This window comes from Lutra lutra, chromosome 6 (assembly GCF_902655055.1).
Source record: "Lutra lutra chromosome 6, mLutLut1.2, whole genome shotgun sequence".
Lineage (NCBI taxonomy): Eukaryota > Metazoa > Chordata > Mammalia > Carnivora > Mustelidae > Lutra > Lutra lutra.
This window is the reverse complement of record NC_062283.1, coordinates 62,896,993-62,924,686: the sequence shown is the minus strand read 5'-3', so window position 1 is coordinate 62,924,686 and position 27,694 is coordinate 62,896,993. Positions and strand designations below refer to the sequence as shown.

Sequence of the window (27,694 nt, the reverse complement as noted above, 5' to 3'; positions counted from 1 at the left end):
TTAGCAATAAGTTTTAAAGCCCTAAGCGTTTCCCGTGAATTTAAAAAAAAGTCATAGTTGTTGAATAAGTTTAGCTTAAGTGCAGTAAAACTGGTAGTTTTATGAATATAAAATAAATTAGGGTAGTTTATATATTTTTTTTTTTTTCAAAAATCATTTTTCATTGTGCCTGACTGGCTCAGTCAGTAGAGCATGTGACTTGATCTCGGGGTTGTGAGTTTAAGCCCCACACTGGGTATAGAATTCACTTCAGAAAATCTTTTAAAGGGCCCCTGGGTGGCTCAGTGGGTTAAGGCTCTGCTTTCAGCTCAGGTCATGATCTCCGGATCCTGGGATCGAGCCCCGAATTGGGCTCTCTGCTCAGTGAGGAGCCTGCTTCCCCACCCCCTCTCTCAGCCTGCCTCTCTGTCTACTTGTGATCTCTGTCAAATAAATAAAATCTTTAAAAAAAAAAAAAAAACTTAAAAAAAATTCATTTCTCAATAAACAATAGAACTGAAGAAACCTGGATGCCATTTTTAGAGATTAAAATCTTTGTGTTTGGCAAACACATTTGTTACATACAAAGTTAGAATTCACATCGAAGAAAGTTTTCTAGAGCAAATTTTATTTTTTTTTTAAACAAGAAGTAACCAAAGAAGTAGAATACTAGATATTTTTTTTATAGTGGAGAAATGTCTTAAAATTTCCATGTAGAGACTATTACCCACACACCAAAAAATCAGATTTTTTTTTCTCCTGATTACTGAGAGTAAAAGTTATTTTTGTGTGGTTTTGATTTGGAAGTACTTCTTCTAGGATTTAAAATAAAAATGAATGCTGCTATATTTAGATTGGTTTTAACTCTGGCATTTCCTAGAAGTGCAAAGAAATATATTTAGAAATAGGTCACTTTATTCTTCTATTTGTATTCTGATTCTCTAGATCTGTGAGAATCTCAGGATTGGAGAGATCCACAAGAGCCCAAATCCTTTTCTCTAGGTGTGATCACACTTAAAAGATGAGTATTTACAACTGGATATGTTTGGAGCTGCTTCTATCCATAGACCTCAAGATGGCTTTTTTTATTTTCAAATTTTAAAGCTGTTTTACTTATCTGACTTTATACAGCATGTGATATCCTTACTATTTTTCTGTTACAACATATATAATGTAGATAAAAGAATCTGAAAGTAAATGTCCAGAGAGAGTAATACAAAGAGAAATAAAATTTGGGTAACCCTGCTGTTTGGAAAAAAAAAAGGGGTGGGGAGGACCTTCACATACCTAGGTATGTGAAGTTGACATTATGGAACACCTAATGCATTCCAAAGAAAATTTGCTTATCTTTTTGATGGTATTTTCCAAGTACAAATATATTGCTATATATGCTTTTTTCATTTGCAAAGCCATGTTCAAGTTTTAGAGTTAAATTAGACATACAGTCAATTAAGAAATTACCATATGTCCTGCAGGAGTCTGTTTACAGAGCTCCCCACCAACCCTCACAGAGGGAATTGTGCAGGCCCTGCAGTCAAGTTAAGGAAAAGATCTGTAGCTAATGTTACAAAGTTATCTCAAGGGGTTTTCAGAAACACACATGTTGTGTATGCAGCACAAGAGGCACAATGTAGAGAGTGTGCAGCACAAGAGGCTCAAGTGTTTGTGTAGGTGAATACTTCTGTTCTCTAAATAACTGTATAATATAAACTTAGATAAATTATTTTATAGAACAATTTTCTTCAATAGGGTTAAATTCTCCCAGCCAGAGTTTCTGCTGTCATTAGATCAGAAAATGACATAAAACCTATTTGACATTAACTTTTTATTTTTGCCACATGTTACATAATTTCCCAACTCATAATTCTTATTTAAAGTATGTTCTGTGTTTCATATTGCCTGTGAAAACATTACTTAAGCTTGACTCTCAAGAATGTCTTCAGGTTATAAGATGCTGTAAAAGTCACAAAGCACATATTTTCCTTTCAGAGCATGAAATGGATGTGTGTGTGTGTGTGTGTGTGTGTGTGTGTGCATGTGCGAATAAAATACATCCTTTTAAGATTAAAAGTATTTTTAGTATTATTATTATTTTTAGTATTTTTAAATAAAAATATTTAGAAGTATATATTCTAGGGATGCCTGGGTGGCTCAGTCGGTTAAGCATCTGCCTTCAGCTAAGGTGATGATCCCAGGGTCCTGGGATCAACTCCCATATCTTGCTCCTTGCTCAGTAGAAAGCCTACTTCTCCCTCTGCCTGCTGTTCCCCTGCTTGTGCTGTCTCTCTGACATAATAAATAAATAAAATATATTTTAAAAAGTATATATTCTAAATTTTTCTTACGCTGCTTTCTAGAATGCTTCTTTTCTAAATGGAGTGTCAAAAATGAATCTTTTGAGGAAATACTACTCTATCTGCTCTGAAAGAAAAAGGCACTGCACTGATGTCATCATCAAATATTTGTTAAATGCTGATTTTGTACAGGGCACTTAGAGGTTACAGGAACACATAATCTAGCTAGGTGAATAGTAGGTGTGCACATAAAAAGACACAATGGTATATGAGAAGTGCCAAGTGAGTGGTACGAGTGAGAGCAAAGGAGAGCCTTCAAAGTGTGGGAGAGCATCGTGCTCCTGCATTCAGCGATGATTGAGCACCTAACCTGGGCCAGGTGCCGTTCTGGGCTCCCAGATCCCTCAGTGAACAAAAGATCAAGGCCCTTCTCTCATAGGAAGACAGACAGTAAACCCAGGTAAACACTGTAGTAAGTTACAGGAAAGAAAATAAGTCAAGATAAGGAAAATGTAGAGTGCTGCGGAATGGGAAGGTGGTCATGGTCATGGATCCGCCATCTGAGCAGAGACTTGAAGTGAGGGACAAGCCTGGGGATATCCAAAGGAACCACATTCCAGGCAGAGAGCAGCCAGTGCAAAGGGCCTGAGACATGAGCATCCCAAGTGAGTTCAGGGCATGGCAAGTCAGCAAGGGATAGAATCAGAGTGGGGGGCAGAGGGGTTGGGGGGCCGAGAGAGTAGTTGTGTAGGGCATTGCGGGTATCCACAGTTGAGTGTAGGAAAGGACTTTGTTTTTTACAGTGAAGAAAGTGGGGATTCATTGGAGAGTGTGGGCTTATGTTTTATTTTTTTTTTAAAGATTCATTTATTTTACAGAGAGATCGTGAACCAGCACGGGTTGGGGCATAAGGGGAGGGAGAGAGAGAAACCTTAATAGACTCCACACTGAGCATGGATCCTGATTCCATGACCCTGAGATCATGACCTGAGCCAAAACCAAGAGTCGGACACTTAATGGACTATGCTACTCAGGGGCCCCTAGGCTTATGTTTTAAAGGTATTACTCAGGAGGTTGGGATGAGAATAGATTGTAGGTGGTAAAAGAATGAAAGCAGACCACATGGGATATGATGATGACTTGGATCAGGGAGATGGCAGTGGAGGGTGGTACGTGGTTAGATTCTGATCTGTTTTGGAAGTGCAGCCAAGGGGCTTTCTTGATGGATGTGGAGCAGAAGAGAATGAGCAGTCAGGGGTTACATATAGGAAATGGAATTTGAGCTGAAGCCTGGAGGAATTTGTTGACCACAAGAAGATGGCATAAGTAGAGGAAGTTAGGTGGGAAGGAACTAAATTAGGTGAGGAGTGTAAGAAGGGGTAAGACAGTGAGGAAAGTTCTTTGATGGAGTGAGAAGTTTGTAAAAGAGAAAGGAAAGGGGGGGAAAAGGAAGGCTGGGAAGGGAATTTGGGATCAGTTTGTGAAATGCACTAAATGCAAAGTCCAAGTATATGAATTTTTCCCTTACATGTTAAAAAAATAACAGTTTTCAAACAAGGCATTGGTGCAACTTAGAAAGAAGCATTGTAGTTAATAATAGCTTCGGAACCAGACAGATTGGGGTTCCACCCCTCACTCTTTTCCTTTCTGTGCTGTCTTTGAGTAAATTATATAACCTCCCTGAAGGAATGTGCCCAGTTTCTCCCTCTGGATTGAGAACTTACCATTCCAAGGAAGTTTGTAAGCATCAAATGAGATCATGCATATAAAGGTTTACATAGTGCCTGACCCATGTGGGTATCAGCTATCACTGCTACTTAAAATTATTATTGCTATGAAAAGTAACATTAAAACAGTGTTTCATTAGACATGTCTGCTACCAGTGAATGAATGGCTCCTTTAGGAATTGAAGTGGACTTTTTGTCTAAAGTGAATTATTCCTGTTAGTATTTCCGTCCAAGACTGGGCATTGCCCCTTGAAATTCCTATTAGTTGTCCAGTAGTATATCAGAACAGCAGGGGATGTAATGCAGAATTTCCCCCCAGACATTTAGAGATCAAATCTAACAGATTGCCATCTTGATATTCCCAGTTTAGTACAGAAAAGCTTCTGAGAAATGTAGCAGCAGAAACCTAATGTCACTTTAAAACCCAGTTGCCCAAAATTAAGGTCCTGCTGAATGCTGTTCTGCAGAACACAGATTTAGAAAATGCTGGTAAAGTAAAAAAACAAAACAAAACAAAAAAAACATATGGGTTTTGATTTCATTTACATATAAAAATAGGCCTTAAATGTAAAAATGTACTAAAGAAGAAGACTGAAAGATCATGTTCCATGGTATCAGCTCAGGATGCCATAACAAAATACCAAAGGCTTATGGGTGGCCTAAACAACCGAAGTTTATTTTCTCACAGTTCTCAAGGCTGGGTAGTCCAATGTCCGCATCCCAGCCAATTTGGTTGCTGGGCAGGGCCCTTTTCCTCATTTGCAGACAGCTTTTTCTCCGTGTGTCTTCACCTGGGCTCTGATGTCCCTTCCTCTTATAAAAGCACCAGCCTTGGGGCGCCTGGGTTGCTCTGTCAGTTAAGCATCCGATTCTTGATTTTGGCTCAGGTAATGATTTCAGGGTCCTGGCATCAAGCCCCGAGTCGGGTTCCACACTGTGCAGGGAGTCTGCTTAAGATTCTCTCTCTTGGGACACCTGGGTGGCTCAGTCAGTTAAGCATCTGCCTTCAGCTCAGGTCATGATTCCAGAGTCCTGGGATCGAGTCCCACATCTGGCTCCCTGCTCAGTGGGAAGTCTGCATCTCCCTCTGCCCCTCCCCCTGCTCATGCTGTCACTCTGCTCTCAAATGATTAAATAAAATCTTTAAAAAAATTCTTTCTCCCTCTGCCCTTCCACTGTGACCTCCTTTCCCTCCCTCTCTTAAAAAAAAATACACACACACACACCCACACACACACACACCCTGTCTTCAAATCCAGTCATACTGGGGGTTAAGGTTTCGAACATGAGTTTTGGAAGGGACACAGTTCAGTCCATAGCAGTCACCTCTAGGCAATGGAATCATAAGTGATTTTCATTTTCCTCTTTATATACTTCTGTACTTTCCAAACTTTCTGTAGTTGTAGGGGTTGAGTGAAACTAGATTCTATTTCTAGATTCCATTTATATGAGGTACCTAGAGGAGTCAGATTCATAGGGACAGAAAGTACAGTGGTGGTTGCCAGGGGCTGGGGGGAGAGCGGAATGGAGAATTAATGTTGAATGTGTACAGGTTTTCCAGATGAAGACTTTTGAAGACAGCTGGTGGGACGGTTGCACAATGATGTAAATGTACTTAATACCACTGAACTGTACACTTAAAAATAGTTAAGGGGCACCTGGGTGGCTCAGTGGGTTAAAGCCTCTGCCTTCGGCTCAGGTCATGATCCCAGGGTCCTGGGATCAAGCCCCGAGTCGGGCTCTCTGCTCCGCGGGGAGCCTGCTTCCTCCTCTCTCTCTCTCTCTCTCTGCCTGCCTCTCTGCCTACTTGTGATCTCTGTCTGTCAAATAAATAAATAAAATCTTTAAAAAAAAATTAGTTAAGATGGGGGTGGCTGGGTGGCTCAGTCAGTTAAACATCTGCCTTCGGCGCAGGTCATCAAGTCCCACATCGGGTTCCCTACTCAGGGGGGAGCCTGCTTCTCCCTCTCCCTCTACCCTGCCTTCCTCATCAGGCTTGCTCCATCTCTCTCTCAAATAAATAAAATCTTAAATAAAAAGATTTTATTTATCTATTTGACAGAGAGAGATCACAAGTAGGCAGAGAGGCAGGCAGAGGGGGAGGGGGAAGCAGCCTCCTCGCCAGCAGAGAGCCCGAGGCGGGGCTCGATCCCAGGACCCTGAGAACATGACCTGAGCCAAAGGCAGAGGCTTAACCCAAATAAGTAAAATCTTAAAAAAATACTTAAGATGATAGATTTTATGGTATGTGTACTTTACATACACACACATGCAAATATTCCCAAGACCCTCCATCAGAAAAAAAAAAAAAAAAAAACTTCTAAAAAAAAATACACAGATACACAGCTTTCAGAGTTAAACAAATGGTTAAGTACTAGTTCTGTGTTGGTCTAGAGGTTCTCAAACTTGAGTTCATATCAGAATTATGCAGATGGCTTGGTTAACACCCCTTGAGTTCCGGATCTAGTAGGTCTGGGATGGGCCTGAGAATGTGCATTTTAACAAGCCCCCAGGTGGTTGAGAACCACTGGATAAGAGCAAGTCTTCGTTCCTGGTTTATAAAAATGATGATGTGAGTCAGAGGTGAGGCTTCTGTGAGAACATTCCAGAAGCTCTCAGCATCAGCTTTAGTTTCCTTCTAACAAATTGTTTGCTTGTTTTTATTTTCAAATAATTTAATTTTTGGATTTTTACCCCAGGGAATAATTATGGTCATTTTATACAAATAGAAAGAAATCACTCATTTGTATTTTACTTTATTTTTTAGTAAGCTTTACATGGGGCTTGAATTCACGACCCCCAAGATCAAGAGTCACATGCTCTACCCACTGAGCCAGAAATAACTTGTTTTTACAAACATATATTACAGTGTTTAAATATGTGACAGACATGTAACATTAACTTTGTTTCTTAGATTAGGATTATTTCAGTCCAATGGCTAGACTGAGGTTATCTATTTAATGATTAACTCTTTTCTTATTTCAAACTAAATCTGCCCATGTACATTATGGAAGGCAGGTGAAGATAAGGTTAATGGCAACTCCCCTCCCACCAAGTTCCCTCCTGTAAAAAAACAAAAACAAACAAACAAAAACCACAAAAATGACAAAACCTCTGAGAAACCTTGTAAATAATTGGGGTAAATATTACTCATACCACTTCAGCTGTTCTTTTTTTTTTTTTAATATTATTTATTTGACAGAGAAAGAGAGAGATCACAAGTAGGCAGAGATGCAGGCAGGGGTGGGGGGAAACAGGCTCCCCGCTGAGCAGAGAGCCGGGTGCAGGGCTCCATCCCAGGCCCCCAGATCATCACCTGAGCCTAAGGCAGAGGCTTAACCCACTGAGCCACCCAGGCGCTCCTACTTCAGCTGTTCTTAATTCTTAAAGATTTCCACTTTGTGGCTATCCGTAAGAGCTTACAAAGGGAAAATGACCCCCCCAAGCCAAGGTTGTACCTACACTAGATTCTGTAAACATCTCTAGACATGGACTGTCCAATATGGTGCCCACTAGCCATGTGTGACCAGTAGCACTTGAAATGTGACTAGCACCAGTTGTGATAAGCTCTAGTGTAAAGTCCGCACTTTGTATGGAAAAAAAAAAAATGTAAACTACCTCATTAGTTTTATACTAATTACGTGTTGGAATGATTAAATAAATATTAAAGTATGTTTATATTAATATTTTTCTTTTTAATTTTTAAAAAATATTTTAGTTATTATTTGACAGAGAGAGACAAAGTGAGAGAGGGAACACAAGCAGGAGGAGTAGGAGAGGGAGAAACTGGCTTCCTGCCGAGTAGAGAGCCCAGTGCGAAGTTCTATTCCAGGACCTTGGAATCGTGACCTTAGCTGAAGGCAGACGCTTAACTGACTGAGCCACCCAGGTGCCCCTATATTAATCTTTTTCATTTAGTCCAAAATATTGCTGGGTATTCTGGACTAAATAAAATATATTAAAATTAATTACACTTTAAAAGTTTTGGCTACTAGGAAATTTTAAATCCGATATGTGGCTCTCACTGACTCATTTCTATTGGACAGCTGAGCTACTCTAGACCTTCCGGGAGTTAAGAAGTGTTGAGGGTGGGGGCGCCTGGGTGGCTCAGTGGGTTAAAGCCTCTGCCTTCGGCTCAGGTCATGATCCCAGGGTCCTGGGATCGAGCCCCGTATCGGGCTCTCTGCTTGGCGGGGAGCCTGCTTCCTCCTTTCTCTCTGCTTGCCTCTCTGCCTACTTGTGATTTCTCTCTGTCAAATAAATAAATAAAATCTTAAAAAAAAAAAAAAAAAAAAAAGAAGTGTTGAGGGTGGAGTTGGGGGAGAGAGGAGGGCTCTGGCAAAGTCAACGTGTGAAACATTGGGTTTTAACAAGCAAGAGGTCTAATAAGCATTATGAATTACCAAGAAATATATATAATATGTAGCATTTTCCAAACTCATTTCATTATGGAACCCTGCCATCCTTTTTTGTTTAAAAAACTTCTTTACCTGCAGTTCTACAAGGAAAAGACTGTAAAATGCTACTCTCAGCCCATGTTCCCAAAAGCTCCTTTCTACAGGCCAGTGGCAATATAGTTCTTGCTACTCATGTATACCCTTTTATAGTGATCAATTTAATATAATATGCTTCACTTTTCTCAGCAAAAATACCATATAACTAGTTGATTTAAAATTGTAAAATTTTAACTGGTGGAATACTGAGGTTTTTGCTGTGGGAGAAAATGTTTTAAGATTCTCAATTGTTATCTTTTGGGATGGAAAACTTTTCTAGAAATCGAACCTTCCAAAAATCCTGGTATTTCCACCCACAGCGATGGGAAGCAGCACAAGCTTGGGAATTAGAGATTTGAGTTCAAATTTCTGTCTTGCTACTTACAAACTCTGCAATGTTGGACAAGCATCTTACATTCTCTGTAAAAATTAGGGTAATAGTGCATACCTGCCAGGATTGTGTTGGAAGGGTTAGAACTGAAGTGCCTGGCAGAGGGAAGGTACTCAGTAAATGTTAGCTATTACAGTTTTTTAAAAGATTTTATTTGAGAGAACGAGTGAGAAAAAAGAGCACACATCGGGGAGGAGCAGAGGGAAAAGCAGACTCCCCACTTAGTAGGGAGCCTGACATGGGACTCGATCCTAGGACTCTGGGATCATGACCTGAGCCAAAGGTAGATGTTTAACTGACTGAGCCACTCAGGCGCCCTTGCTATTAGAATTTTTATTACCTCATGTGCTATGGTATGTCAATTACTAGTAAAAGGGGCTTAGTATTACTATAAATATCCATACTAGTATATGTTTATTTTCATGTATACTGTTAATGCTTTCTGTAGTGTGGAAAGTTATCTCAGATGCAGGTCTTAATCTTTTTAATAAGATTATCAACTACTTGAGAGTTGGGACATTATTATATTTGCTTAGCCCTCCAGGACAAGGCTTACCTAATAAATAATCATTGACTCCAGTCCTCATTATCATTAGTATGGTAAATTATAGTGGTACTGCTTAATATGTCATGCTATATTAATGTGCTTTCTTGAAGAAAAATTATTGGGATGTTAAGAGAACCATTAACAGAAGTTGCAAGCTATCATTATAAGTTTAAGAAAAAGCTAAATAATGACAAACATTCATAGAGAAATCCTTTTACTCAGTAAGGCAAAATCTAAGAACTTAAATATTTAGAGAGGGAAATAGGGTGTTTTTTAGGCAAAACTGTGAAGACGTAATAAAGCAAGAAAAAGTTATTCTAATTTGTCCAAAAGAATGATACTGAATAATGGTGAAAACAGAACTATGGTTCTGTCCTATCCTTTTTTATTGAAGTATAAGGGACAATGTAGCATTAGTTCAAGTGTACAACACAGTGATTCAACAATTCTGTTCATGTTCATCTCAAGTGTAGCTGCCATTCATCACCAGCCAACAATATTGCAGTACCACTGACTATATTCCAGATGCTGCCCCTTTTACTTCCATGACTTATTTCATAATCCAGAAGCCTGTATCTCCCACTTTCCTTATCCCATCATCCCTCCGGACTCATGTCCCTCTGACACCCACCAGTTTGTTCTCTGTATCTATGGGTCAGTTGCTGGGTTTTTGTTTTTTCGTTTGCTTTTTTAGATTCCATATGTAAATGAAATCATAGGGTCCTTTTCTTTGGACTTCACTTAGCCTACTACCTTCTGGACTCATCCATGTTGTCATAAATGGCAAGATCTCAGTAATACTCTGTTAAGTGTGCATGCGTGTGTGTGTGTGTGTGTGTGTGTGTATCACATCATCATTCATCTAGCAGTGAGCAGTTAGGTCACTTCCGTATCTTGCTTAGTTCAGATAATGCTGCAATAGACATAGGTGTGTTTTCATTTTCTTTGGGTAAATACCCAGTAGTGGAATTACTGGGTTGTATGGTATTTCTGTTTTTACTTTTTCTTTTTTAAGGTTATTTATTTATTTATTTATACTTATTTGACAGAGATCACAAGTAGGCAGAGAGACGGGAGTGGGGGGCGGGGAGCAGGCTCCCTGCTGAGCAGAGAGCCTGATGCGGGGCTCGATCCCAGGACCCTGGGATCATGACCTGAGCCAAAGGCAGAGGCTTTATCCCACTGAGCCACCCAGGCGCCCCTCTATTTTTACTTTTTTGAGTAACCGCTGTACTTTTTTCTGTGGTTGTACCAGTTCAGTTCCCACAAACAGCTCATGAGAGTTCCCTTTTCCCCACCTCGCCAACACTTGTTATTTTTTGTCTGTTTTTATAAATAGCCATTCTGGCTCGTGTAAAGTGATATCTCATCGTGATTATGATTTGCATTTGCCTGATCAGTGATGTTGAGGATCTTTTCATGTGTCTGTTGGTAAGCTGTATGTCTTCTTTGGAAAAAGAAAAATGTCTATTCGGATCAGTCCTTTTTTTTTTTTTTTTAAGATTTTATTTATTTGACAGACAGAGATCACAAGTAGGCAGAGAGGAAGGCAGAGAGAGAGGAGGAAGCAGGCTCCCTGCTGAGCAGAGAGCCCGATGGGGGCTCGATCCCAGGACCGTGGGATCATGACCTGAGCCGAAGGCAGAGGCTTTAACCCCCTGAGCCACCCAGGCGCCCCGGTCTGTCCTATTTTAAATGACCCAGAAGTGGTATAAGATAGCGTCAAACTAACTATCTCTTTCCTAAGGAAGAAGGTTGTATTGTAGGCACAGATGTCTCAGAAGATGGAACTGGGTTCTAAATCATTAGACAGTTTCTCCTAACATCATTCAGTTCTGGCACATGTGACTGCCACCTTGAGAATGATGTGGTTTTCAGTAAATAATAATGATAAAAGAATAATTATTATTTTATTATTTAAGGACAATTATTAAAATTATTATTATTAATCAGAGTGAGTTGTCCTTAAAAATAAATCCAGCAAGGACGCCTGGGTGGCTCAGTGGGTTAAAGCCTCTGCCTTCGGCTCAGGTCATGATCTCAGGGTCCTGGGATAAGCCCCGCATTGGGCTCTCTGCTCAGCAGGGAGCCTGCTTACCCCTCTCTCTCTCTGCCTACTTGTGATCTCTGCCAAATAAATAAATAAAATCTTTTTTAAAAATTCTATCAATCAGTCAATCAATCAATCTAGCCTTTTATTCTTAGAGCACTGGAGGCTGTCTATAAGTTACTTGACTCCCTTATTTAGGGGTTCGGTAATCTATAGCTGTATAGCCCAGAAGTGAGTATAGAAAAAGTATTAATTCAGGGGCTCCTGAATGGCTTAGTTGGTTGAGGGTCTGCCTTCCGCTCAGGTTGTGATCCCAGGGTCCTGGGATGGAGCCCTGCATGGGATTCCCTGTTCATCGGGGAGCTTGCGTCTCCCTCTCTCCCTGCTTGTGTACTCCTGCTCTCTGTGTCAAATAAATAAAATCCTTAAAAAAAAAAAAGAAAAAGAAAAAGTTTAATTCAGATGTCATTCATTTCCAAGCACTCATATAAAAATTAGAAAAGTACATGATTTATTTATGTACGTGTCTTCCACTTTGGATGTTTGGGAGAATGAAGGTGTGAATATTGAGTAAGCTTTCCAGAAGATTGTCACATATTTATCAGATGAAATTTGCCTTTGTGTCTCACTCTGGTGCAAGGTTGAGAATTTTGATGAGCTTTTCCACTGCAGTCTTGGGCTTTTTAAGTTGTAAAATGTGTTTCTATTGCTCTCCACTGAGCGTACAATAAATTAGCTTTACTTGACCTTTCTTACTCAGGGAATTTTTTGATAACTTTGGCATACTGAGGAGTGTCCTTTCTGCACTGTTAAATTGACAGCTCTTGGTACTCCCCTGTGTATCAGGCAGTGCCTTCAGCATCTTTGAATTGCAAAAATTATATCAAACAGTGTTTAGGAATGACCACTTTGTGCTTAGCAAGTATAAAAATAGCTTGTGGATTACATGCAGATGTTTAGAATCCCACTATCTGTTATTGGATTGAGTTTATTCACTTCTCATGGTAAACGACTGTCCTGGGCCTTAGTAGTGTGGAAGGGCTCTGTGGACTGACCCTTAACAGGTCTAGGGATAGAATTTGAGGGAGGGTGGACCATGAACTTGGATATGAAAAAAATTGCTTGTTATTTTCTCTAGACTCCAGTTGAAATTTATCATTTCCTTAATCTGTGAATGAAGGTCACAAACTGTGGTATTAACAGTGCCTGGGAATTTGTTACTAGTAGAAATATCTTTTTAATCCCCTTACATTTGCAAACATCTGGAAAGATTACTGTCTTCTAAATGATAGTAGTTATTAGACTCACCACTAAATCTTGTATACTAACACATTGACAAAGAATCACTTATACAACCATATCACAGTTTTTAAATATCTTTATATATGTATTTTTTAATAAATGCATTTTTAAAAATCCTACATGTATTATGCACTTCGAAGTATTACGCACTTCGAAATATTACTCTGCAAAGAATCCGTAGGCTTCACCAGAGAGCCAAAAGGCACACAAAGTTTCAAGAACCCTCCTCCTTCCTTGGGGAGATTTCTTCCCACAGCCAGATCTGGTACCTGTCGGTAGTTGGGAGGTAAACTGCCTCAGCTTCTCTGATCCCATTGCTTACTGAGGTTAACTTTAACTGATAAGCCATGGGTCCTTCATCTCACTTCAGTGAGCATCTGTCCTAAACTTGCCAGTTTGGAGAATGCTTTTCTTGGGGGGGAAAAAGGTTTTTCGATCATGTATCTACAGATAGTTATGGTCTTTGGGGGGACAGTAAGAATATTCATAAATGCTTTATTTTTTATTTTATTTAAAATTTATTTTCATAACAAAGTTTTCCATTTTAGCCATTTTAAGCACAGTTCTGTGCTATTAAGTACATTCACAATGTTGTGCAACCATTACCACCATCCTTCTCCAGAATTCTCATGTTCTCCAACTGAAACTCTCTTCCTTTCAGTCTTTTGATAGAAGTAAGTATAAATATAAATTCTCTTCACATGGCATTTCTTAGGGTTTATAAAAGATTCTACACTAGATAGATGTTTATATGTCTCTTAAATGGAATATAGAAAGGTGAGATTAATTCAGCTTCTTTAAAATTTTTGTAGAAACTAAAGTCTTTTTTTTTTTTTATTTTATTTATTTATTTGACAGATAGAGATCCAAGTAGGCAGAGAGGCAGGCAGAGAGAGAGAGGAGGAAGCAGGCTCCCTGCTGAGCAGAGAGCCCGATGTGGGGCTTGATCCCAGAACCCTGGGATCATGACCTGAGCCGAAGGCAGAGGCCTTAACCCACTGAGCCACCCAGGCGCCCCGAAACTAAAGTCTTGTTTGGAATAATATACTGTAGGTATATTTATTCATATTCTTTCTTATACTGTTTTTCTAAAAGATTGTATTTATTTGAGAGAGAGAGAGAGAGAATTAGGGAGAACATGAGAGGGCGAAGGGGCAGAAGGAGAAGTAGACTCCCCACTAACCAGGGAACCCAGTGCGAGACTCAATTCTCCAGGACTCCAGAATCATGACCTGAGCCAAAGGCAGTTGGTTAAACAACTGAGCCACCCAGGAGCCTCTCTTACATCTTTTTTTTTTTTTTTTTAATATTTCTTCCTTTGGGGTTTTTTAAATTATTTTTTTTAATTAGGCTCCATACCCAACATGGGGCTTAATCTCAGGATCCTGAGTTGGTAGAGTCACATGCTCTACCAACTGAGCCAGCCAAGTGCCCTTTAAATCATTTTTACTTAAAAAATGTTTCTCTTATTCTCTTCTCCTTAATTGCTTTTGTGTACATATCTTCCTTGTGAATCCACTTTTACAAGAGGAGACCCTAGACATCTCTTGTTTAGTAACATCATTGACTTCATAAAATGGAATTTTGTTTGTTAATAGTGGTAGTTGTTTTTATAGTGCTTGTTTTTCTTGGAACATACCATAAAACCGAAATATTTTGATTGTTACTCATTGAGAGAGAGCAATGAGAGTCAAGAGTTTGCATAATAAGTTTAACCAGATTGCTAGTAAATATTTTTTGCTTATAACTACTGCCATTTAAAAATCTCTCTTTTTTTTAAGATTTTATTTATTTGACAGAGAGAGAGATCACAAGTAGGCAGAGAAGTAGGCAGAGGGGGAGAAGGAAGCAGGCCCCCACCAAGCAGAGAGCCTGGATGTGGGCTAAATCCCAGGACCCTGAGATCATAACCCGAGCCAAAGGCAGAGACTTAACCCACTGAGCCACCCTGCCGCCCCTCAAAATATCTTTTAAAAACAGTTCCATACATAGGGACAATAATACTTACAAATTACACTGGCAGATAGCAATAGTGTCCTATTATATTTGAGGAAGTATAGAGAAAGATTCATTAGTTTTTATTTTAATAACTTAATTGTTACCACACTGTATTTTAGTGAATTCTTGACTTCAGGATGAGAAGGCAGACAGCAGTCCCTTTTACTCTTTGTTGTGACTTGTACTGTATAATAATACCCATTGTTATCAAAAGTAGAAAAAAGTCACATTGGTAGGGTTTTTGCTTTTACTTCATTTAAAATGTTCTCTTCAAGAAATCCCATTTCCCGGGGCACCTGGGTGGCTCAGTGGGTTAAGCCTCTGCCTTCGGCTCAGGTCATGATCTCAGGGTCCTGGGATCGAGTCCCGTATCGGGCTCTCTGCTCAGCGGGGAGCCTGCTTCCCTTCCCCTCTCTCTGCCTGCCTCTCTGTCTACTTGTGATCTCTCTCTCTCTGTCAAATAAATAAATAAAATCTTAAAAAAAAAAAAATCCCATTTCCCTAAGGAAGAACTCAAATGACTTAGATACATTTCCATTTCATTTAATAAAACATATCATATTTTTCTGAATAAAACTGAAGTCAGGAAAAAATATCAGCACAGTTTCTGTTTACTATTCAGGTATTTTGTTTTTACGAGAGGATGCAAGTATGACTTGCTTTTGGTGCTTCTAGTTTTAAATTCCTATTCCTGAAAGTTTTGCTAATGTGTTTTTGGTTGATAGATGTTCATCTTTACAGGTGATAAATTTCAACATTGGCATTGCTTCCTCATGTTAGTTAGCTTGTCATTGGAGCTGAGTCCCTAAATGACCATTTTTAGTGGAAGAACGTAATAAATATAGCAGTTGGTTAAAACAGAAACTCACCTTTTATTTGGAAGTAAAATACAAGAATTCTTTAACTGAAACAGTAGTGTAACAAAAGAGAACTGACTCATCTTTTTTTTTTAAAGATTTTATTTATTTATTTGACAGAGAGAGATCACAAGTAGAGAGGCAGGCAGAGAGAGAGGGGGAAGCAGGCTCCCCGCCGAGCAGAGAGAACCCAATGCGGGGCTCGATCCCAGGACCCTGAGACCATGACCTGAGCCGAAGGCAGAGGCTTTAACCGACTGAGCCACCCAGGTGCCCCTGACTCATCTTTTTAATACGTATTATTCTCTTTACTGACGTACTGTGATTTATCACAAAGATAGTTTCAATTGCATTTTACTTAATATTTAATAGCAGTCAGGATAGCAGCAGATCTTGGTATCATGTCTCAATCATTTCCTATATATTGTTTTCCATAGTCATTAAAATGCCAGTCACTCTTAAAACATGGTAAATTGGGGTGCCTGGGTGGCTCAGTGGGTTGGGCCTCTGCCTTTGGCTCAGGTCATGATCTCAGGGTCCTGGGATCGAACCCCGCATGGGGCTCTCTGCTCAGCGGGGAGTCTGCTTCCCCCTCTCTTTCTGCCTGCCTCTCCACCTACTTGTGATCTCTGTCTGTCAAATAAATAAATAAAATCTTAAACACACACACACACAGTAAATTATCAAAACATTTTTGGCAGGGCATCTGGTTTTTTCCTATAATATAGAGTTGGTTTTCTTTGCTGTGAAGTCCAGCATTGGTGCCTCAAAAAGCCATACATGGCTATTCCAGAGATTCTTCGACTTAACACTTTTACTTCTAAGTCTTTTAATGAATGCAACTATTATTAATATAATAAATTACTGTGCTAAAGGCTTGAGAACTCCAAGGCTTTATTTTGCATTTATGTTTAGTACATAAATCCTTGTTTGAGGAGGGTTTATTTAATACCAAATAGCTTATAATGGAGCATACACAATCTTTTGCCCATGAATCTTAGAAAGTGACACTTCCTTATGCCTCAGGGATGGAATTATCGGATCTGGAGCAGAGATGGGGAGTCAGTTGACTTCTCACAGCTTTTTCTACACAGTAAGAATGCCCGGCTAGATACATAAGGGCCCAATATAAGCCAGCAGATCCTGGGCGATGGATCCGCAGCCCTGCGTCCCAAATCCTGTGCGTTATGATGTGGAAAAGTGCTCGTGTGTAGCCTAGCTGCATGGGAAACTAAATAATAAGGAACTGACATCACACCTAGAAAAGTTCGATCAAAATCTTAGTAAAGTATTTCAGTAGAGTAAAAGACATTTACTAGGCATATTTACATTAGGCGTTGCACTAAACTCTAATAATACAAAAATGGAAAGAAACTGCCCCAACTTTCATGGAACTTACAACTTAACGAGTGGATCAGAAAACAAAGGTGTGTCATATACCTGTCAGGTGCTAGTAACACGTGAGACGTGCTCTAGGGATACAAATGAGTGAACAATTAATTTTGCTTGGTGATTTAAAAAAAATAGAGGCAGTGTAATTTTACTCAAAGCCTTAAAAAAATAAACAGGCATCATCGCCCACCTCTTGGAGGTGAGTGAGAAGGTCTTCTTGTCTTCTCAAAAATATAGGTGCAAAGCCAAAGAATTTCAAAAGTGATGTAGTAAGTTTGAGGGATATCAAATGGTCAAGATGGCCAAGAGCCAAGGGGTGGGTAGAGGTTCAGAATGAAGCCGGAGCCTATCATAAAGAGCCAATATTTCCATTTGACTGATGTCAAAAAACCATGCAGTGTGAAAGTTGCTCAGCTTATTTACATTCGAATACGTTGCTCTTCAGTATTCTCAAAGCCCTCTAGACTCTTTTTACTTAAATTTGGGCTGTGCTTTGGATGAGAGCAAAAGATAGGCATAATGAAGATAATCAAAGAGAGCAATGACTGATCAGTGTCTAAAGACGTGGTCATTGTTTTTAGAATTCTCGCTAAAGACTCCTAAAGACCGCCCAGGGTTGTCAGAGAAGATTCCCAGAGGTAGATTCAAGCTAAATTTTGAATAATGGATGGGATACGAATAGATATGGGAGAGGAAGAAGAACATTTCAGGTAAGAAGATTGTCTCCTGGGGGCAGACGAGTGGCAGTTTGGCTAGAATAGTGTAGGGGAATAGTGGGAAATGACTTAGCCCCATTGTGCATCCTAGGCTTACATAGAATTATTTTCCACTTTAGATTGTGTTTGCATAAGAACAACCTGGTGTCCAAAATAAGCATCCTTTCTTGGAAAACTGAAGTAGGTTTCAGGGAAAAGGGAATGAGCACAGTTTCCCTGGTGTGCCTGATCTTGTTGGAGGTTTTGCCATCTTGTGGCCAACATGCTGAAAAGGTAGTAGATTCATTTAGAAAAATGTTCCCTGACAACAGTGAGCTATCACCTTGTACCTGTTAGAGTGGCTGTCACAAAAAGACAAGGGGCGCCTGGCTGGCTCAGTCAGTAGAGCATGTGACTCTTGGATCTCGGGGTTGTGATTTCAAGCCCTATGTTGGGTGTAGAGATTACTAAAAAATAAAATCTTAAAAAAAAAAAAGATGTTGGCATGGATGTGGACAAAAGGGAACCCTAATGCACTTTGCTGGAAATGTAAATTGGTGCAGCCAATATGGAAAACAGTATGGAGGATGCTCAAGAAATTATAAATAGAGCCACTGTATGATTCAGCAGTCCCACTTCTAGTTATATATCTGAAGGAAATGCAATCACTGTCGCAAGGAGATACCTGCATCACCCCTGTTCACTGCAGCATCATTCACAATAGTCAAGACATAGAAACAATCTAAGTGTCTGTCAATGGATAAAAAAAATTGTTTTACATACACACACATGCACACACACATACACACACACACACATGCAATGGAATATTATTCAACCATGAGAAAGAAACCCTGCCATTTGTGACAGCATGGATGAACACTGAGGCCGTAAGCATAAACCCAAGTGAGAAAAGTCAGACAAAGATCAACAAATACTGTATGGTCTCACTTACAGGCAGAATCTAAAAGAGTCAAACTTGCAGAAACATAGTCGACTGACTGGTGGTTGCCAGAGGCTGGGGCTGGGAAATGGGGAGATGTTGGTCAAAGTTCTGGGGACATAATGCATAACGTGGTGACCGTAGTGTATTATATACTTGAAATTTGTTAAGACAGTAGATTTTGAATATTCTCTCCACATAAAAAAAATTGGTAACTATGTGAGGGGATGGAGGTGTTAACTAACCTTATTGTAATCATTTCACAATATACACATATATCAAAATCATCACACTGTATACCTTAAACTTACACTTTTATCTCAGTGAAGCTGGGGGTAAGAAAGAAATTTTTTTAAATGTTCCTTGAGCTCCTGTTATGGGCCCGGTGCTCTTCTGAGTGCTGAGTTTCCTCAGTGAAGCTGGCGGAGCTGACTTTCGAATGTAACTAAGTAAATGCAGTCAAAATACAAAGGAAGAAATGAAGAAATTATTTGATGGCAAGGAGCGGAAAGAGTGATACTGAAGGTGTTCTAGAGTAACACGCTCCCAAATAAGATTTCACCTATGACATTGTCCTTCGGTCAAATTACCAAAACACTGAACCCATCCCCTGAGTTTGAAGAGTAAGGAGCCTCAATTTGTGTCTCTGAGCTGACCTGACGCCATTGTTTGCAGGTCCCACCTGACTGTCAGTTGGGAACAAGTTCCCCAGTTTGCTTGAAGTCTGCCAGAGTAGGTGTTATAATACAAGGGAAAGAGTGACCAAGTCAGGTGGTCACAGAGAAAACCCCATAGTAACCCCAGATTCCTGATGAATCTTCTGGAGGGGGCTGGGGGAATGGGATTCCATGTTTGATTTGTTGGTTGGGTTTTTGTTTTGGTTTTTTGATGTACTATATTTCCTTTTAGGCATTTTTCTTTGTATGTATTTTTTAAAATATTAATTCCAAGGTGCCTCGTTAGAGCAGTAGGTAGCGCGTCAGTCTCATAAAATATTAATTCCAGTGGAGTTAACATGTGGTGTTAATATCGCCTATATTAGTTTTAGTGTACCAGGATTCCATGTTTTTAATAACCAACTTTATATTATTTTGAATATATCCTAGACATCATAGTAGTTCATTCATACCTATTTCAGTATGGATCTCTAAAAGATAATGCATTTTTTAAAATATAACCCCCAGTTTCATTATTACATCTAAAAAAATCTTAATAGATTTTGTATATGTTCTAGAATATATTTATAAGTCCTATCAGGAATTATGAAATTTCAATGTTGATTGTCTCTAGAAAAACTATAAATTTCTTTGTCAGGGTTAGTCTAGAATTATGTGAGTTTTTAATTATGCAGGGTCTTTGGGAAAACAATCCTTGCATAAAACACAGCTGTGCTATATTCAAAGCGTGGATATTTACTTACTGTTTCTTATACTTATTTATGTGCTATTTGCTGGGAGTATACAAATGAGTATGACAAGATCCCTGCTTCTGAGGGTAGCGCTGTAATACAGTCTGTATTTGTATAATACCAACTGGTGATTTCTAGATGATAATCTATTAATAGCATTTAAATTTGAAGTCAGTCTGGTCTGTCAGTCCGCTGTAATTGAGCCGTAACTTAACACTCCAAGCTCTGAGCTCCGCAGCACGCAGTGTGAGTTGAGGGTGGCGCCCTTGCTGCCGGGGCTTGTCACTTGCAGAGTTGGTTCCTCTTGAACCACCCCCCCTTCCCCCCAACCCCCGCTCTGAATCTAGATGCAGCAAAGACTTTTGGGACTCAGCCAGTACTCTCTTTTGATGCCCTCCTTTGTTTAGACCTGGGACCCCCCAGCCTGGCACACAATTGACAGCTGAGATTGAAAGAAGATGGAGAAGAGAGGCCCGGAAAGATTTCCCCCAGGACCATCTCTGCATCAGTCAGACAGTGTATGCACATGTCTTCCGTCTGTAGATTTCTAGTGGATATTAAGATTCTGGGAGGTCTTTAGCAAGCATGCTAAGCACCATTTTTATGAGCCCTGTAGTTTTTCAGTGTGTATGTTTCTGGCCAATTTTAGAATCTGTTCATATTTCTCAAACGTGAGAACTCAGACTACCCGAGATTATTTTCTCAGACCCCAGTTTGAGAAACACTGGTTTGTATGGTTAATGATTCTATAGTCAGTAAACTTAAGGTTATTGTCACTGTGTTGCAATTTTTCTTAAAGAAGTTTGATATTTTTTGCAATTTCTCTTAAAGAAGTTAGATATTTACAATTTCTCTTAAAGAAGTTTGATATTTCTCTTAAAGAAGTTTGTTTGATATTTATTTGTGAGAGACAGACCGAGATAGAGCAAAAATGGGGATAAGCAGGCTCGCCGCTGAGCAGGGAGCCAGACATGGGCTGATCCCTAGAGCTTGGGATCATGACCTGAGCTGAAGGCAGACCCTTAACTGACTGAACCACCCAGGTGTCCCAAAAGTTTGATACGTTTGTCAAACTATTTTTATCACTATTCTGTCACTTGCTGAAATAATCATTAATGCACTTGGCATCTACGGGTCCTTTCATTTTCAGATTGACCACTGGTGATGATCATTCTTTTACAGCACACAGCAAACCACTGCATTCTGGGGGTTGGATAAACTTTTCTGGGGGTTTTCAAACTTTTTTATCCTAGTTGAGTAAGAATTGAGTTGCTCAGGTGAAGGGGAGAAGTAAGAGTATCAGAGTGCCTCTACCACCAATTTAGGCCTTCAAGAAAGCTCCTGGACACCTTGGAGAATCCTAGGTCTCCAGGGAACAAAATTTAACAAATAGTAGTGATGGCTATTAACTTCATTTGGGGATGGAAGGATGCTCCCTGAGAGACTGGAGCTTGTTAGTAATCACACAGTAGTCATTGTCAGATATCTAAAACAAGTCGTTGGACTTCCAAATTCAGTGTTCTCCCCCACGTGTCCCCAGCCTCTATAAGCCTTGCCAGACTTGGCCCTGATGCCTTGAAGTTGGCCCCTCTTCTCCCCATGGTATAGCACATTGTGTAGCCAGCTAGATTGCTTATTATGTGAGGTTTATTTCTGCCGTACCTTATTCTAAGTAGGAACTAAAGCAGCTTTCAAGCCTTCAGATTCTGTATTTCATGAGTTGAAGCAAGGCCCAGTATCGCCTACATTAATGATCATCTTTTCTGATGGAAGAATTTTCTAATTCTCAAGTTTTTCGTCTAATAATATTTCTTAGTCTTTTCTACCTTCTCTTTGTTGCTGCTAGTCTATAGCCGGTGACAAAATGTAAGACGTTCTTTGTTGAATAATAACTGAAAAACTCAGAGCCCATCATGTTAAGTTTGACTGCTTCTTCTGATTGCAAATGGGTAAAATTGTGAAAATACCATCGTGGTTTCTTTTCCTAGTAAAATGTTCTATTATTTCACCCCAAAAAAAGAAAAAAAAAAGAAGAAGAAGAAAAGCCCAGGGGCTTTACCTAAAGAAGCTTGAAAACCCCTGCCAAAAATTCTTCGCACTTTTCACCTTACATTGTAATAAACTATTGAATGTCTCCCTTCCAGAAGAAAGTGAGTAACTTAAAGTCAGGAACCATGCCAGAAGATTTCACACTGTCTTGCAATTTTAAAATTTAAGAGCCCATTACAATTACAGTAGAGCAAAAGGAGTAAGGTGAGAATACTTTATATCTTAGTTGACAGTTACTTGCCCTGGTAACTGGCTATTCTATGGCATAGCTCTTTGATCATGACACTCTCGGAAAATCATTCGCTAAAACACGATAATTTACTTTTCAGCATTGCTTTTGCAGTCCTACAAAAATATTAAGTGTGTTTACATTTATTATTACATTTTATGTCACGCTCATTTGACATTCTCAGCCTTAACATTCTGTACCTGGCACAGAGTAGGTGCTAAATGTTTACTAAATGAGTAATGAATACTGTTTTCATCCACTGACCGACTTTAGTAAAGATTGGAATTAAAGAAGTAGCTTTCCTCTCTCCCTAAGCTATTCTTCAGGGTAGAAAACAAAAGGAGGTATGGGATATAACTGTACTCTGTTCCCCCCCCCCCTTTCAGTATACTCTGACCTTACAATTCATGCCAATTAACTCATATAAACTGCTATTACCGCCTAAAGTGCTTTTTTTCCAAAACCTTAAATATGACTGTAGGGCCAAGATGAAGGAATGGGGACTGGATTTACCTTCCTGCATAAAAAAAAAAAAGGTTAAAAATAGGATAAAACATATTAAACAGTGGCTTTGAGACATGGGAAATCAGGAAGCATGGACAGGGACTCCTGAGAAATGGCAAATGGATGAGATGAGCCCTATTTATAATACTGTCTGGGGAGAGTTGCCAGACCACAGCATAGGGGATGGGATGCTAGATGGAGTCTGATCATCTTCCAGGGTTGAGCTGATGTGGTTGGTAGGTGAAAATAGCTAAAACACATGGCAGAATACCAGAGAGGAGAGCGCTGCCCAGAGAGAAAACCCCTGACTCCTTAGCTGATGACTGGTCAGTACATGGGGTGTGGGGGAGAGACCCAACTCCTGGGAGAGAACCACCCAAAAGGATTAAAGGGAACAACACTCGGAGCACAATTTTTATGAGGCCTCGAGTTTTTCAGTGTGTATATTTCCAGATGACTCGAGAATCTGTTAATTTTTCTCAAACCTAGGAACTCAGAACACCCAAGATTATATTCTCAGATGTGAGTTTGAGAAACATTGCTTTGTATGGTTAATGATTCTAGGGTCAATAAACCTAAGGTTATCATCACTCTGTTGGAATTTATCTTAAAGAAGTTTTGTTTTGTTTTGTTTTGTTTTGTTTTTTAAAGACTTCACCAATTTATTTGAGAGAGAGAGAAGGGACGAGAGGGGGGTCGGGGAAGGACAGAGCCAGAGGGAGAAGCAGACTATCCACTGAGCAGGGAGCCGGGAGGCCCATGTGGGGCTTGGCAGCCCAGGACCCCAAGACCACAGTCCAAGCCGAAGGCGGACACCCAGCCGACTGAGCTACCCAGGCACCCCTTAAAGAAGTTTGATTTATCAAACAGTATTTAACCAGGGCTGAAAATGGTTTGTGTTCCTACCTGTGAGAGTACAAAAATCCTTGTAATTCCTGAGACATCAAGTGACGTCCTCAACAAGTGAAGAGTATTGCCTCAGGATAGGGCAGAATTCCCCTAAAGATTGACAAAACTTGAAAGCAAGCCTCAAGAGGATCAGATGATTTATAAGTAACTTAATTGAGGCACCTGGGTGGCTCAGTGGTTTAAGCATCCAACTCTTGGTGTCGGCTCAGGTCATGATCTCAGGGTCATGGTATCGAGCCCCACGTCAGGCTCTGCACTGGGTGCGGAGTCGACTTGGGATTCTCTCTCTCCTACTCCCTCTGTCCCTCCCCCCACTCTCTCTCTCTCAAATAAATACATAAATCTTAAAAAAAAAAAAAGTAACTTAATTGTGTCCTAGACAAAATTATAAAGTATCCATAGGGATACAGAAATATCCAGTACTCAATAATATAAAATTAACAATGTCTGGCATCCAATAAAAATTTATCAGGTATGCAAAGCAGCAGGGAAATACCACCAGTAATGAAGAGAAAAAAAATCAATAAAACAGACCCAAACATGATACAAACGATAGAATTGGTGGAGAAGGATATTAAAAATTTATTGCTATTTTTCTTAAGTTCAAGAAGGTAAAGATTGAACATACTGTAATATACACACTCTTCTGTACCTTTTTCCTTTTTTTAACTTTATTTTTATTTTTTTAAAGGTTTTTTTGTGTGTGTGTTTTGTTTTGTTTTGTTTTGAGAGAGAGAACACAAATGGGGAAGAGACACAGAGGGAGAGGGAGCAGCAGCCTCTCCACTGAGCAGGGAGCCCAATGTGGCACTTGATCCTAGGACCCTGGCATTATGACCTAAGGGGAAGGCAGACACTTAACCGACTGAGCCACCTAGGCACTCCTATACCTTTTTGCTTTGACCATGTATCTTTCGAAGTCAGTTTGTATAAAGCTTCTCCATTGTTTTTAATGGCTAGGTAGTATTCCACTATGTGTGTAAACCAAACTGATTTAATGTAAGTCTCTCATTAAGGACATCTGGGGTTTTTTCTTAATATTTTAAATCATGTTACAATTTATATACCATAAAATTCACCCTTTTAAAGTGTACAGTTCAGTGATTTAATCCCAGAATATTTACATTATCCCCAAAAAGAAACCCTGTACCCATGACATCTACGTTTTTTACAGTTTTTCGCTAAAAGCAGTAATGCTGCCCTAGATACTCTGATACACATATGTTTTCATACATGTGCAAGAGTATCTGTAGGACAAGTACCTGGAAATATTCACTAAGTAGAGTGATTTGTGCACCTAAAATTTTGAAAGATACTGCTAAATTGGCCTCCCCAGAGGTTATGGAGTTTACACTCTCGATAGCAAGGTATAAAAGTTCCCATTTCCCCACTTACAGATCGGCATAGTCCAAAAAACCTTTTTATCTTTGCCAGTCTGATAAATACTAAGATCTCACTGAAATTTTAAATTCCTATTTCTCTTATTCAAAGTGAGGTTGATTCTTTTTATATGTTTAAGGGCTGCTTTCCTTTTTTTTTTTTTTTTAAGATTTTATTTATTTATTTGACAGACAGAGGTCACAAGTAGGCAGAGAGGCAGGCAGGGAGAGAGGAGGAAGCAGGCTCCCCAATGCGGGGCTCGATCCAAGGACCCTGAAATCATGACCTGAGCCCGAGGCAGAGGCTTTAACCCACTGAACCACCCAGGTGCCCCAGGGCTGCTTTCCTTTTTTAATGAACTGTTTATACCCTTTGATTTTCTGCAGGGTAACTATTTTCTTGGTTATAGGAGCTCTTATGTATTTAGGAAGAAATGCCCTTTGTGATATGAATTGGGAGTATTGGATTTTTTTAGTAAAGTACAGATCCACCATCTTTTCTCCATACAGCTAACATCTTTCCCCCACTGATTTAAAAATTTAAAAACTGATTTAAAATGTCACTTTTATGCTGTGTCCTCTTGATTAGAAGCTATTATTCAAAGTGTTGACTTGCATAAGGACAATTTTAATAGCTTCAATTTTTTTTTCTAGGAGTGGTAATCAGAGGTACCAGGGTGACTCAGTTGGTTAAGCGTCCAACTCTTGATCTTGGCTCAGGTCTTGATCTCAGAGTCATGAGTTCACGCCCCATGTTGGGCATAGAGCCTACTTTTAAAAAAAAGCGGGGGGGGAGTGGTAATCAGGTGTCTGGGGTAGTGATTTCTTTTTTTTTTTTTTTTAAAGATTTTATTTATCTATTTGACAGACAGAGATCACAAGTAGGCAGAGAGGTAGGCAGAGAGAGAGAGAGAGAGGAGGAAGCAGGCTCCCCGCCGAGGAGAGAGCCCGATGTAGGGCTCGATCCCAGGACCCTGGGATCATGACCTGAGCCGAAGGCAGAGGCTTTAACCCACTGAGCCACCCAGGGCGCCCCAGGGGTAGTGATTTCTGAGCTCTTGTGATGCCTGTCAGGATTCTGTAAGAACTACAGTCTCCTTCCTGCTGACAAATCCTCCTGTTGTGAGCTGCTGTTACTGAGTGTGTGCTGGGCTAAGTAGTAGTTTTTAACCATTGATCTAGAGGTTTTCCCTAAGAGGGAGCCTCCTCTTTCCCATGTTATAAACTTCACTTGAGGCCAGAGGCCACTTAGTGATTCCAGGGTTGTTACTTTCAGGAGAGAAGAGTCAGCAAGGAGAGGGAGAACCTTTCCAAAGAGAACTAAACTCTTCATTTTTTTTTTATTTCATTTATTTATTTGAGAGGTAGAGAGAGAAAGTGAAAGAGAGAGAGATGAGAGGAGAGAGGTCAGCAGGAGAAGCAGACTTCCTGCTGAGCAGGGAGCCCGATGTGGGACTCGATCCCAGGACTCCAGGATCATGACCTGAGCCGAAGGCAGTTGCTTAACCAACTGAGCCACCCAGGCGCCCCTAAACTCTTCATTTTTGAAGTCAGTTTCTGATCCTCAGGTTGTCTTCCCACTTCTGAATTGTTAATTTCTACACCTCTCCTTTGGGGAATTGACTTTGGTGGACCGTGTGTCCTCCTGGGGAAAAGACCTGCTGGGTTAGGTGGAGGATGATTGTGTTTTGGCCGTACATAGAGCTGGGGACATAGGAATGGGAGTCATCTCTTTGAAACTGTTTAAAGTCAGAAAAGAGTATGGCCCTTTAAAAAGTAGAATTCCCAGGGTACCCCTGACTATAAAGGCTCCTGGAATTCTACCCAAAGGGGGTTTGAGTCAGAGGCCTGTCTGGTAGGACATATGCCACTGACTGGGACAGATATCCCCGGGGAGCATTCTGTCAACCTTTTTAGCAGTCCGTTGGGTTTGATAGGGGAGGGTCCACAATGGCTGTTTATTTCATCCAGTATTATAAAATTGATCTCTTACTTGTGCTACTCAAGGAGTAGCTTGTCACTTCGAACGTCGGCCAATGTTTTCTGGGCTTGAAAGTCCCAGTGGAGGTGATGCCTTGGTAGAGGTGACTGGTGCTGACTTCCTTTCTCAATTAGTTAACCCTTGGGTGTCTCCTCTGCTAGAGGAACTCGTACAGATATAAAATAGAGAGGGAAGTGGGGATAGTTGGGAAAGGTGGTTTGGGTACAGGCTAGTTTTCACTTACAGTGTTTTCCTAAGTTTGTTCCAGAAACTGTTAAACACTATAAAAAATAATTTACAAAGGATATAGTGGAACTCCATTTAAAAAGTCATATCAAAGTAAAGAAATAATATCCACTTTATAGGCTTAATGATATGTCAAAATTGCCCAATTTATTCCATGTGATTGTGGTATCTGGGAGACAAGCTTGTGGCACAGTAATGAGCTGTAGCTGATGTAGTTCTGCCATATTCAGTATCAGGATTTAAAAGAAGCCCTTCCTACAGATTTCCATGTATCTATTTAGTGATAAGTTTCCTTGCTTTTCCTTCCTGTGACATTTTCAC

At 40.0% G+C, this 27,694-nt stretch overlaps 1 protein-coding gene across 3 annotated transcripts in view; it reads left to right on the top strand.

Moving 5' to 3' along the window:
- Positions 1-27,694, top strand: part of BICRAL (BICRA like chromatin remodeling complex associated protein) — a 102,063-nt gene that overhangs the window by 32,737 nt on the left and 41,632 nt on the right. The window contains exon 1 of one of the 3 annotated variants that reach the window (XM_047732830.1): positions 20,484-20,594. The exons of the other annotated variants lie outside the window; for them this stretch is intronic. The gene's annotated coding sequence lies outside the window, so the exon portion shown is untranslated. Of the gene's footprint in view, positions 1-20,483; positions 20,595-27,694 lie in introns of those variants that run through there. 3 annotated transcript variants of the gene reach the window in all.